The following is a 12,381-nucleotide window of genomic DNA, read 5'->3' as shown; positions in this document are numbered from 1 at the left end:
TTTATTGATTGTGATAAATTTATTTAGATTTATAAATTTCCCTCTTGGCTACGTTCATAAATTTTGGCTTAAATGCTTTCAGTTTATTTTGTTTAATATTTTTGTGAGTTCCTTTTTAATCTAATAATCGTTTTATGCTATTTAATATCCAGATTCATGGGATTTTTAAAAAGTTATTACCAATAACTGTGAGGAGTCTTACATTTTATTTTACTTGCAAGTTAACAAACCAGCCAGTCACAGTTTCAAAAATACTGGCAGAAGACATGAGACTCCTGGATCAGAGACAAAGAACTTAATTACTTCATTTTCTCATTAGTTCCCCTTGCTTCCCAAGTCCCACAAGCGTAATACATACATGGGTATTACAGGAGGATGCTGGAGGCGGGGTTAAGTCACAGCTAAGAAACGCTGAGTTTAGAAAACGCCAATCTTTATAAGGAAGCTGTGAGCCAATGCACCCAACTTCTGCTCCGGTGGGAGATATTATCTTCATTTTACAGGACAGCAAACAAACCTGCTCCCTGCCATGAAGGGAGATACTATCTTTATTTTCCAAGGCTGTTTGCTATATAAACATCCTTCAAAATATAGTCCAGAACAAAAGCTAATAATGCCTCTGCTGAAAAGATATACAAAAACATGAGAAATCCATGCAGCATTCTGTCTCAACAATTGCTCTTTTGTAATTTATTTTTAACAAAATGGCATTGTAGTCAGGGAACATAGGCTGTGCAATATAGATCTTTAGAACCATTTATGCAAAAAGGTGGGGAAAGTCTCCATGAGTTAGAGCACCACACACCACAGAACCTGCGGACCAACTTCATTCCCAGGATCTGCACCAGGCATCTCATCCTTCAGGGAATCTTCCTTAAATATTAGGTTGTAATCCAGTTTGTTGAGGGCCTGGAGAGAAAGGGAATGAGGAAATAAATGCCTTAGGGCAGCTAGTCATCATACATATATTCTCACCAGATTCTCAACCTGGCAGGATCTTGAGGTTGCACTGATATTCTCCCCACCTCCCCAATCTTTCTATCCCACCTCCCAACACAGACACAGACACACACAGACACACACAGACACACACACACACACACACACACACACACACACACACCTGGCATCTGGGCTGCTCTTGCTAATTTCTGTTCTATAGAAGTGATGAGGCCAAAAAAGTGACCCTGCCAAAGCAATGTAGAGGACAGGTAAGAGCAAAATTTATCCTCCACAGTTGCACCAGCTGCCACACTGTGCCCCAATCCTGGACTGCTATGAGCCTCTACACAAGCTCACAACTGTCTTTGGTCTCCTCTGGCCTCTCAGAGTTTTTATGTTAATTCCTCAGACCAGCAGTTCTTTCCCACTTTCAGTTTCTCAACCCTGGCTGCATATTAGAAGGACTTGAGAGGTATTTTTAAAATGTTATTGTCCAGATTCTGCTTCTGGAGATTCTGATACAATTGGTCCAAGGTGGGCCCCCGATTAACAGTAGATTTCAGTGCTCCTTGGGTGATTCCAATGGCAATAAAGGTTTTCAATCATTGTCTCTAATTTCTACTGGGTCAATTTGGGGAAAGGGACCTCACAGCCCACTTTCCTTAATTTTGTCAGGAACTAAAAACCTATATTTTGTTTAATGCTTAAATTATTGAACTCATATACCTAATAAATACAAATTTTAAAAAGAAGTTATCTTGATTATTTAAGATGACTATAATTTGATTACATTATCTTAAACCATTTAAAATGCAATTATAAATTCACTATGGTTGATTTTTTTCCCAACACTTCAAATATCATAAAACTTTCACAAATGCAGTGACTACAAAGTTTATTATTAATATTACACTTACACTTGAACCTATTCTAAAGTCTCAGAACAATGGACTTATTCATTTCTTTGATAATTTATGTGCTTGTTTTATACCTTCCTGGGGGATATTAGTATACTTATTTTAATATCTTCCTAGGGTTTCAGCAATATATTTTTATTTCTTCCCAGGGGTGGAGTAATATTACTAGACCCAAAAGAAAAAGTATATACGCTTGGCCCAGCCAAGGCTGCAGGATCTGAATTACTGGCTGATCCATTTTTGGTCTGGCCTCAGGACTCATCATCAGGCTGAGTTAACTCCTAGTGTTACCACAATACAGTTTTTAAAGTCACACCTTCACACAGGTTTTATTTTTTTACAACCTGGTGTCTTTCAGGAAATGATGTACTTTTAAAATCTCACTTGGCCAACGTCACAAAACCCAAGGTCCTATCAGTATGATATATTGACTTGGTCGGCTACCTTTCTAAAGAATTACGTATTCCTTATTGATGTTTTATTAGAATGAGAGCGGGGCCATCTAGTGGTTTCATTTCCTATGAGATGAGACATTGGTTGTGAATAGTATACTCTCTCTTTGAGACATTTGACTAATTTCTGTTTAGAAGACCCTTGCTATGGACAAAGTGTTTGTGAACCCCCAAATACATATACTGAGATCCTAATCCCAATGTGATGAGATTAGTAGGTGGGAGGCCTTTCGGAGGTGCTTAAATTATGACTGCCCTCATGAATGGGATTGATGCCCATGTAAAAGCGAATCTCGAGAACGTGTTCATCCCTGGCACCATGTAAGGACACAGCAAGAAGGTGCCATCTATGAGAAACAGGCCTTTATCAGACCCCAAATCTGCTTGCACCTTGTTTTTAGTCTTCCCAGCCTCCAGAACTTTGAAAAATCAATATTTCTTGTTTGTAAGCTACCCAATCTATGGGATTTTTAAATAGCAGCCCAAATGCACTGAGACAACCCTGTTGGACCTTTCTTCTACTTGGTAATTTTATGTCATCATTAATCTTGATTAAATATGGGATTTTTTGGTCAGCTTAAATTATTATATGTTAATCCCAGTACCAACCAATCCAGTCCTCCCTCTTCTTGAAGGAGGTTACTTGGCTCCATAATTTTATTTTTTTCTCAGAAATAAGTATGTGCATATATATTTTTTATAAGACAGTAATTCAATAGGAGAAACAAGATTGCCATATAGAAACAATGTTAACCTGTTAAAATCCGTGAATAAAAAACATATTCATAATTGGTTACCTATTTTTTATTACAACCATATTTTTGTACTAATTATGTTAATTGTTGAATATAATTATAAACCATGGCCTTTTATAGACTTAACATGTTCCAAGTAACCATAATAATAATATTTTGCACTAAAATTATCATAGCTCAGTCCATGAAAACCTTAAATTGGATCTTTGGCTTTTTGGTATTGCCCCTAACATTTGAAAAATAAGGTTTTTACTTTCTGGTAATAACAGGATATTCCAGGCTCATTTTGATTGTTTTGTACTTCCCAGAACAAGAAGTCATCTGTCCTCTGTAGAGTTCTGGTTTCTGTTTCTTGATAATAGTATTAGAATAGTGGTTATGAGTGGATGCATAAAAAAGGAGATGGGCAAAAGTCCTGCCAATGCTGTTGACCTACTTACCCCAGAAAAGGGGACTTCAAAAATAAATCATGGTTTCCAAAGATTTTCAAATGTAAAGACGTATGTATTAGTCCGTCTCACACCACTATAAATAACTGCCCAAGGCTGGGTAATTTATAAAAAGAGGTTTAATTGACTCATAGTTCCATGTGGCTGGGGAAGCCCCAGGAAACTTAGAATCATGGCAAAAGGGGAAGAGGCATAGCTTACATGGTGGCAGGTGAGAGTGTGAAGAAGGAACTGTTGGGTACTTATAAAACTATCAGATCTCATGAGAACTCACTCAGTATCACAAGAGTGGCATGGGGGACACTGCCCCCATGATCCAATCACCTCCCACCAGGTCTCTCCCCTGACATGTGAGAATTATGGAGATTGCAATTCAAGATGAGATCTGGGTGGGGTCACAAAGCCGTATCAGTGTTATATTGCTGAGCCCTACTTTTCTTATAGTAAATGGTATTACCTGATACTAAGACTTTCTCTCCAGTAATAGCAGCCAGTTCAATAAACATATATGTCCCTACTAAAGTCCAAGCACTGTCCCTGCCTTGAGGGCTGCAGCATAGCACAAGATAAGCTGGATAGAGCACATTCCTCTCTTCTCCTTGCCATAGAACCTTAACTGTTCCTTGTTAAGTTATGTAATAACTTGGAGATAAGTTGGAAATAACTTCCTAGAAGCTGAGATTATTACAGGGATTTTTTTTAAAAATGGCAATGAAGGTTTTGAGGACACAAAGAAAGACGGAAGACTGGAGACACTCAGACACAAAGGGACAGAACAAAGACATCCAGAGAATAATGGACTGAGAGGGAGGGAGTTGTGTTTTTATGATGAGAAACGTGTGGGAGGGCAAGCACTGAGGAGATGGAAGAGAAGATAGCAAGAGGGCTATAGAGAGATTTGGCACAAAAGACAGAGGGAGAGAAGACAGATTTGGAGAAAATGATTGATACTGAGAGGATCTGCAGCAAGATATGAGAAGATATGAAAATGCGATGTAGGGAGAGTAAAGGAATGAAAGGAGAAAGGAGGGGAAAAGAGAGAGAGAGAGCTGTTCATCTAGTTTCGTGTCTGAACCATAAATACAAGCCATAGATTCACTGACTGAAACAACCATCTGGATTTGAATGGTTTTAGCTGAACTAAAATCCATTGTGTAGGATATAGACTAATTACGGTCTGAGCCCTGTGGGATTAGCGACATATTTCCATTTTCTCTTTTGCTTGGCTCTGTTGGGTATCAATCATCAGGCTTGTGTTCAGTGGCAGCATCTTCAAGTCCATCTTGTTGACCATTGTAGAGTGACAGGCTTTGTAAGCTCAGCTACTACACCTCACTTTCCACCAACCATGGTGGCGATGACCTCTGCATTCTTACATTCAGTGCTGGGATTAGCTGAAAGTCAAAGACCTCGCTTGCTGCACACACGGTTGATGAGTCCTATCCTGTTACCACCTCCATCATGGTCAGCAGTCTATTCCACAGGGTGGAAGTCAGAAATGTGAATCTTACTGATACTTAGAGCCTTCAATCTCTACATCGCAGTCTTATGAAACGCTCGGCTACTGGCCGCCTTCTCTCCCCATACACCAGTTCATGTTCAGCTGGACACATGGTTAGTGATTCACAAAAAAAAAGTGTTGGAAGAATGGCTTCCCAAATATGCTACTCCAATGTTGGCTTGGGAAGAACAGTATAGGCCTTATACATTTAAAAATGTGTAAAGTTCGCATTTTCAAAGTTGACTGCAAATTTATTTGGATTCTTCTTCTTCTTCTCTTGTTGCAAAACATTTCTTCTTGTTAACTGAGACTTGTATCACTGGGGCTCTTGACTTTCTCATGGTGGTGAGTCTAAAGTGGACTCCCTTCCAGACTTCAGGGAGCGGACAAAGGGGTGATAGGTCCAGTGTCAGCATCTTCCTAAGCATTAGACCCACAACTTGGCATGCAGAAGACTCATCTGGGAGCTTGTTAAAAATTCTGGGACTCACCCCCAGGGATTAGGTCTGAGAAATTGGAATGGAGACAGGCAACCAAACTGTAAGACTCCCATAAGTGGCTCCAAGGCCATTCTTTTAAAAAAGTGAGTATTATTATTTTTAATTGACATATAGTAATTGCACATATTTATGGGGTTTAGTGTTATGTTTGAATACCTTCATTGAAACATACATACAGGGTAACTAGCATATGACTCAGGCCATTGTCTGAGAAATATTTCCCAGGATAATGACAGTAGGTCTTTGCTTACAAGGTGTCTTGCCAGTCCTAAAAACACCTGTATGATCCCCTGCTGGGAGCAGGCACGGATGCATCGAAGTTCTCCTCCCAGACCACATGTCCTACCATCACCATGTCAACATCAGTCAACACAGACACCTGGTCACTATTGAACTTCACCTGCATCGCTGATGTGGACTCTTCATGAGCCTCACATGTTGTTTAGTATAGGTGGTCCTATCTTCTACTGCACAATGAGTTCCTGTAAATCTGCTAAGAATCCAAAAGTTCAAGATGAAAATTTATGTGTTATGGAAGACCTTCATTCCCAGAGAGCCACACACACACACAAAAAAAAAACAAAGATAAAATCCATAGTAACATGTCCTGCCTTCTGGATTGCATCCTTGATATATATTTCCAGCAGTTGGTACATGTTCGTTACATTTTGTTCTTTTCTTGTTCTTTATGGCACTTTCATCATGCTTAATGATACCCATCTTTGACTCTATTGTAGTGCCTGTGAGGTTTCACTTCTTATCATCAGTATCAGATTTACTTATTTTTTTCTACTCTGTGCTGTGCACACGTGGTGATGCTTACAAGACTGAACAGTTGGCTGCCAGGCAGAGCCACAATGGGATAGCTCAGAATGTTCTTTAAAGACTGGCTTATAAAAGCCTGAACTTCACATCTGGGAGGTGCACAGGACTCAAAACTGCAGGATGTAAGGATGTTAAAAGTTAGAGGTTGAGAACCATCTCTGTAACAGGAATCCAACTTAAATGAAACTAATTTGTCTAGCCAAATCCCAAGATAAAGCTTTATTACTCATCCAGATATTTTTCTTTTTGTTGGGGAGGAGGGGAGACAGAGTCTCACTCTGTCACCCATGCTGGAATGCGGTGGCTCACTGCAGTCTCCACTTTTCAGATTCAAGCAATTCTCCTGCCTCAGTCTCTTGAGTAGTTGGGATTACAGGCACACACCACCATTCCCAGCTAAATTTTGTATTTTTAGTAGAGATGGGGTTTCACCATATTGGCCAGGCTGGTCTTGAACTCCTGGCCTCAAGTGATCTGCCCTCCTCAGCCTCCCAAAGTGCTGGAATTATGGGCATGAGCCACCATGTCCCACCCTATCCAGATATTTTTCTAAGTGCTGGAGATACAGCCATGAAGGAATGAGACAGACGTAGTCAGGGAACTTACAGACTGGAGGATGAGACAGGTAGGTAAGTGGGAAATTACAAATAAACTCTGTGAAAAGTTCAGGGTGCTGTGCGCACACGATAGGAACACCTTAACAAAAGTTGAGTATGGTTTAGTCAGGTGAAAAATTGAAAAGAAATGTTGCAAAATGCCCAGGAATATAGAGACAAGAGACAGCCTGGTATGTATAGGAAATGGTAGTTTTCAAAATGGCTGCAACAATATTTCCTGTTTCACATGTTCTTCTGACAATGCAGCTTTGATATTCTACCTGCCAACAGCTGGGTCTTTGTGCTCTTGGATCTGAAAGTGATAAAGGCTATCTGTGAAAAACCTACAGGTGGCCAAGTACGGTGGCTCATGCCTATAATCCCAGCACTCTGAGACGGAGAGGTGGGTGGACTGCTTAAGCCTAGAAGTTCAAGACAAGCCCAGGCAACACTGTAAAACTCCATCTCTACCAAAAATTCAAAAATCAGCTGGAATGTGGTGGTGTGTGCCTGTAGTCCCAGCTACTTGGGAGGCTAAGGTGGGAAGATCACATGAGTCCAGGAGACAGAGGTTAGAGTGAGCCATGATCACACCACTGTACTACAGCCTGAACAACAGAGTGAGACCCTCTCAAAAAAAAGAAAAGAAAAATTAAAACCTACAACTAAACTTATAATGATGAGATATCGAACATTTTGACTCTAAGGTTAGGGAAAGTGGGAAAGGACAATAATGACCACTCTTACTACTTTTTTTTAAGACGTCGAACTGGCAATCCTAGCCTGTGCAATGAGGCAAGAAAAAGAAACAAAATGTATAAAGACTGGTATGGAAGATGTAACACCACCTTTATTTGTAGAAAAAAATGATTTCATCTGTGTAGAAAATCCTAAGGAATTAATATTGCATGTTTACAGGATACAAAGTCAATATAGTAAATTCTCATTATTTATGGTAAATATGGTCCATAAAATTGTCTCAAACATGAAATTAGTGAATACTGAACATTTGCTCAGATGGAAAATACAGGTTTAGGATCCTGTGAGACTCTGGGACAGTATTTTTAGTCAATTAATACCTAACTTTGTTATATGTGTATTTCTGTTTAACAGCATCTTTTAAAAAATACACATATTGTTGATTTATCAACATCAAACTCATGGCCTCAACAGCACTGTCATGCCTCAACAAAGCTTATCTAACACATTTCTCTGTGAAGTCAGGCACATCACTACCTTCTTGTGCTTAGATGCATTAGAGAGCACTTCAGACCTACCCCTGGGGGCCATTGTAAACAGGAAAGTCATCAACCAAAAGCATGAAAATGCAATACACATGGCATGAAATATACTGTGAAAGGACACTTGTTTACTTTATGATAACTGGAACAAGCAGGGAGAGTACCGCCTTGCTCATCCTCAGCTGGGAACATGTGCACTGGGAGCTCAGATTATCCATCACTTTGTGTATATCCACAAATGACTGTGGGGACTACACGTGAATTTTAGTGAGTAGGCAAATTCACAAACACAAAATCTGCAAATAATAATGATCAACTGTATATAAACGTCAACTGTATTACTATGTATTTACAAAAAAAAAAAACACGTTGGGAATGAAAATTTAAAATAGCAAAAAATATCAAATGCTTAGGAATAAATCTACTTCAGAATAAAATTTAAACTGAAACCTACTAAATTTTGCTGTAAAAATGATCTAAATAAATGAAGAGTTATCTCATGTTCATGAATTGAAAGACCCTCTCCAATTTATCTATAAATTTAATATAATCCCACTAAAGATCCCAAAAGTAATTTTAAAAATAAATTGCCAAGCTGATTCTAAAACTCATATGGAAATGCAAAGACCTAGACTAGCTAAAGCAATTAAGACAATTTTGTAAAACAACAAAATTGGAGGGGTTATATTACCTGTCTCCAAGATTTACACAGAGCTACAGCAATCAAGAATGTGCAGTAAAATTTGTGTAAAAATAGAAAAAACAGATAAATGAAATAGAATAGTACCTTTAGAAAGACACCCACACATATATTGGTCAATTAATTAAAAAAAAAACTGCCAAAGTAATTCAGTGAGTGAAAAGACACTTTTTGCACCAAATTGTGCTGGAATGCTGGGTTCCCATAGAGAAAAGAAAATGAAATTGAATATCTACCTCAAACCATTCACAAACATTAATTCAAGAAGAATTATTGGTCGTGAATGTAATAACTATAAAGTTTCTAGAAGAAAGCAGAAGATAATATCTTTGCAAACTTGGGGCAGGAAAACTGTTTTAGAGAGATTATAAAAGGCACTTGCCATAGAAAATTGATGAACTGGACTTTCCCATAATTCAAAACAAAAGCATTGTATCTAGTATGTATAAAGAACTTACACATATCAATAATAAAAAGACAATTCAAGTTAGAAAAATATAAAAATGACCAAAACACGCATAAAAATGTAATCAACATCAGTAGACATCAAGGAAAATAAAATTAAAGCAATAACCTAAAAAGGCCACAATAGAATAGCTGAAAATTTAAAAAGCTCAAAACAACAGATGTTGGCACATATGTGGAACTACCAGACCTCTCTATATATTTCTGGAAGGAGTGCAAAATTGTACAATCACTATTTTAAAAAAATTAATGCCAGTTTCTTAGGAAGTTAAACTTACAACTATTCTGACTCAGCACCTCCACTGCACAAAAGGAGTTGTACAAACATGTCTTTACTCACAAGAACCCCAAACTGGAAACAACTCAATAGAATGGATAAGAAAGCCATGATACCTTTATATTAAGAAATAAAAAATAAATTATTGATACATGAAACAATGTTTGTGATTCTCAGAAACATTATGTTGGGTAAAAGAAGTCAGACACAAAAGAGTACCTGCTCTTTTCCATCTTGCAAGATGGTGGGTGAAAAAGTCGAGAAGGCAGATACTAAAGAGAAGAAATCCAAAGCCAAGAAGGCTGATGCTGGTGGCAAGGTGAAAAGGGATAATAACCTCAAGGCTAAAAGGCTCAAGAAGGAGAAGCCCCATTGCAGCTGCAATCCTGTCCTTGCCAGAGGAATTGGCAGGTATTCCCAATTTACCGTGTATTCCAGAAAGGCCACTTAAAAGAAGTACTCAGCTGCTAAATCCAAGGTTGAAAAGAAAAAGGAGAAGGTTCTTGCAAGTTCCAAAACCAGCTGGTGGTGACAAGAATGGCGGTACCCGGGTGGTTAAACCTCACAAAATGCCTAGATAATTATCCTCCTGAGGATGTGCCTCCAAAGCTGTTGAGCCATGGCAAAAAACCCATCAGTCAGCATATGATAACACCACAAGCCAGCATGACCCCCGGACCATTCTAATCATACTCACTGGATGCCACAGGGGCAAGAGGGTGGTTTTCCCGAAGTAGCTGGCTAGTAGTGGCTTGTTACTTGTGACTGGACCTCTGGTCCTCAATCGAGTTCATCTACAAAGAACACACCAGAAATTTGTCATTGCCACCTCAACCAAAATTGATATCAGCAATGTAAAAATCCCAAAACATCTTACTGATGAGTATTTCCAGAAGCAGCAGCTGTAGAAGCCCAGACACCAGGAGGGTGAGATCTTTGACACAGAAAAAGAGAAATATGAAATTACAGAGCAGTGCAAGATTGATCAGAAGGCTGTGGACTCACACATTTTACCAAAAATCAAAGCTATTTCTCAGCTCCAGGGCTACCTGTGATCTGTGTTTGCCCTGATGAATGGAATTTATCCTCACAAATTGGTGTTCTAAATGTCTTAAGAACCTAATTAAATCCCTGACTACAAAAAAAAAAAAAAAAAAGAGTGCTTACTGTATGCTTCTATTTCTAGAAAGCTCCAGAACAGACAACACTAATCCATGGTGAAAGAAATTATAGCAATACTTGTTTATAGGGGATTGGCAGGGATTGACTAAGAAAACTTTTCTGAAGTGATGAAAATGTTGGAATTCTTAATTGGGATGTTGATATTTTCAAAATTTATCAAATTATACACTTACATGCATTTCATCATATGTAAACTGTTTCTTTAAACGATCCTTGAATGATCTCTTCTCTACACAAAAGCCACTTTCAAGCACACGCAGGCTCACTAGCACATTAGACTGTAAAAAATGAAAGTCCTAATAGTCAGTGAATATACAGAACAACTGGAAGTTGTATTCTCTACTTGTGGGAGTGTAAACTGACACAAATCCCTTTAGAAAGCAATTTGACAATATTTAATGCAGTTGAATGTGTCCATATTGGCTCAGCAATTCCACAGCTAATTGTGTACTCGTAAAGCACACATAGGACTAGGCATATTCAATGCAGCATTTTTTGTACTAGTTTTAAACTAGAAATCTCCCGATGCCCACCAACAGGAAAACAGATACGTAAATCACACATTGGCTGTACAACCGAATACCAAATAGCAGCAAAAATGAAAGAAGTGGAACAAGTCCCATCGATGAGGATAATCCTCAGGAACATAATACAGAGTGAACAATGCAGAAAAATACATATTGCATGGTACCATTTATAAAAAATTAGAAAATATAAAACTTACTTCAATAAATTCCCTATGCATTTATGCATAAGTAGGAACAGAAAATATGAATGAGGCCAGGTGGAGTGGCTCACACCTGAAATCCCAGCATTGTGGGAGGCCAAAGCAGGCAGATCACGGGGTCAGGAGATTGAGATCATTCTAGCCAACATGGTGAAACCTCGTCTCTAATAAAAATACAAAAGGTAGCTGGGCATTGTGGCAGGTGCCTATAATGCCAGCTACTCGGGAGGCTGAGGCAGAAGAATTGCTTGAATCTGGGAGGCAGAGGTTTCAGTGAGCCAAGATGGCGCCACTGCATTCCAGCCAGGTGACAGAGCAAGACTCCATCTCAAACAAAACAAAACAAAACAAAACAAAAATGAATAAGCATAAAATTCAGAATAGTGGTTACCTGGAGGGAGGGAAAGAAGGTGCGTAGGGGTTCCATGTCTACTTGTAATGTTTGATTTTTTAAATCTGAAGCAAATGTGGAAAAATATTAAGATCTGTTATGCTTGGTGGTGGACACAGGGCATTTATTTGAGATATGATTCTACAGGCATTTCTGCATGCTGAAATATTTCAAGATAAACAAAGGGAAGAAGTCGACTCTCTGAGGGCTCAGGCTTAGAGGGACTTGTATAAGGGATTAATAAATAGTTTCATTGTCTCCTGAAGAGAAACTGCAAACTATTCCACTCCCCAAGGAGAATATTTATTCTTTAGGAGTAATTTATTCTTTGGAGCTTTGCATATACTTTAACTATTTCCATAAAGGATTTGAAGTATTTTGCAACAAGACACACATAATGAACCATGAAAACATAAACATAAGTAGAAAATCAGCATCAAATATAATAAACATTCCATCAA

At 38.5% G+C, this 12,381-nt stretch overlaps 1 long non-coding RNA gene across 1 annotated transcript; it reads right to left on the bottom strand.

The window, feature by feature from the left end:
* LOC144577289 (uncharacterized) lies at nucleotides 1-11,102 on the bottom strand. The gene is made up of 4 exons (XR_013520784.1): nucleotides 10,976-11,102; nucleotides 10,498-10,554; nucleotides 10,318-10,414; nucleotides 1-909 (listed from the first exon to the last, which is right to left on the bottom strand). It is a non-coding gene; the product is annotated as an uncharacterized LOC144577289 (long non-coding RNA).
* Between the last annotated feature and the right edge of the window lie 1,279 nt (nucleotides 11,103-12,381).

The sequence above is a fragment of the Callithrix jacchus genome, chromosome 8 (assembly GCF_049354715.1).
Source record: "Callithrix jacchus isolate 240 chromosome 8, calJac240_pri, whole genome shotgun sequence".
NCBI lineage: Eukaryota > Metazoa > Chordata > Mammalia > Primates > Cebidae > Callithrix > Callithrix jacchus.
The sequence above is the reverse complement of the archived record's forward strand: the minus strand, read 5'-3'. Positions and strand labels throughout refer to the sequence as shown.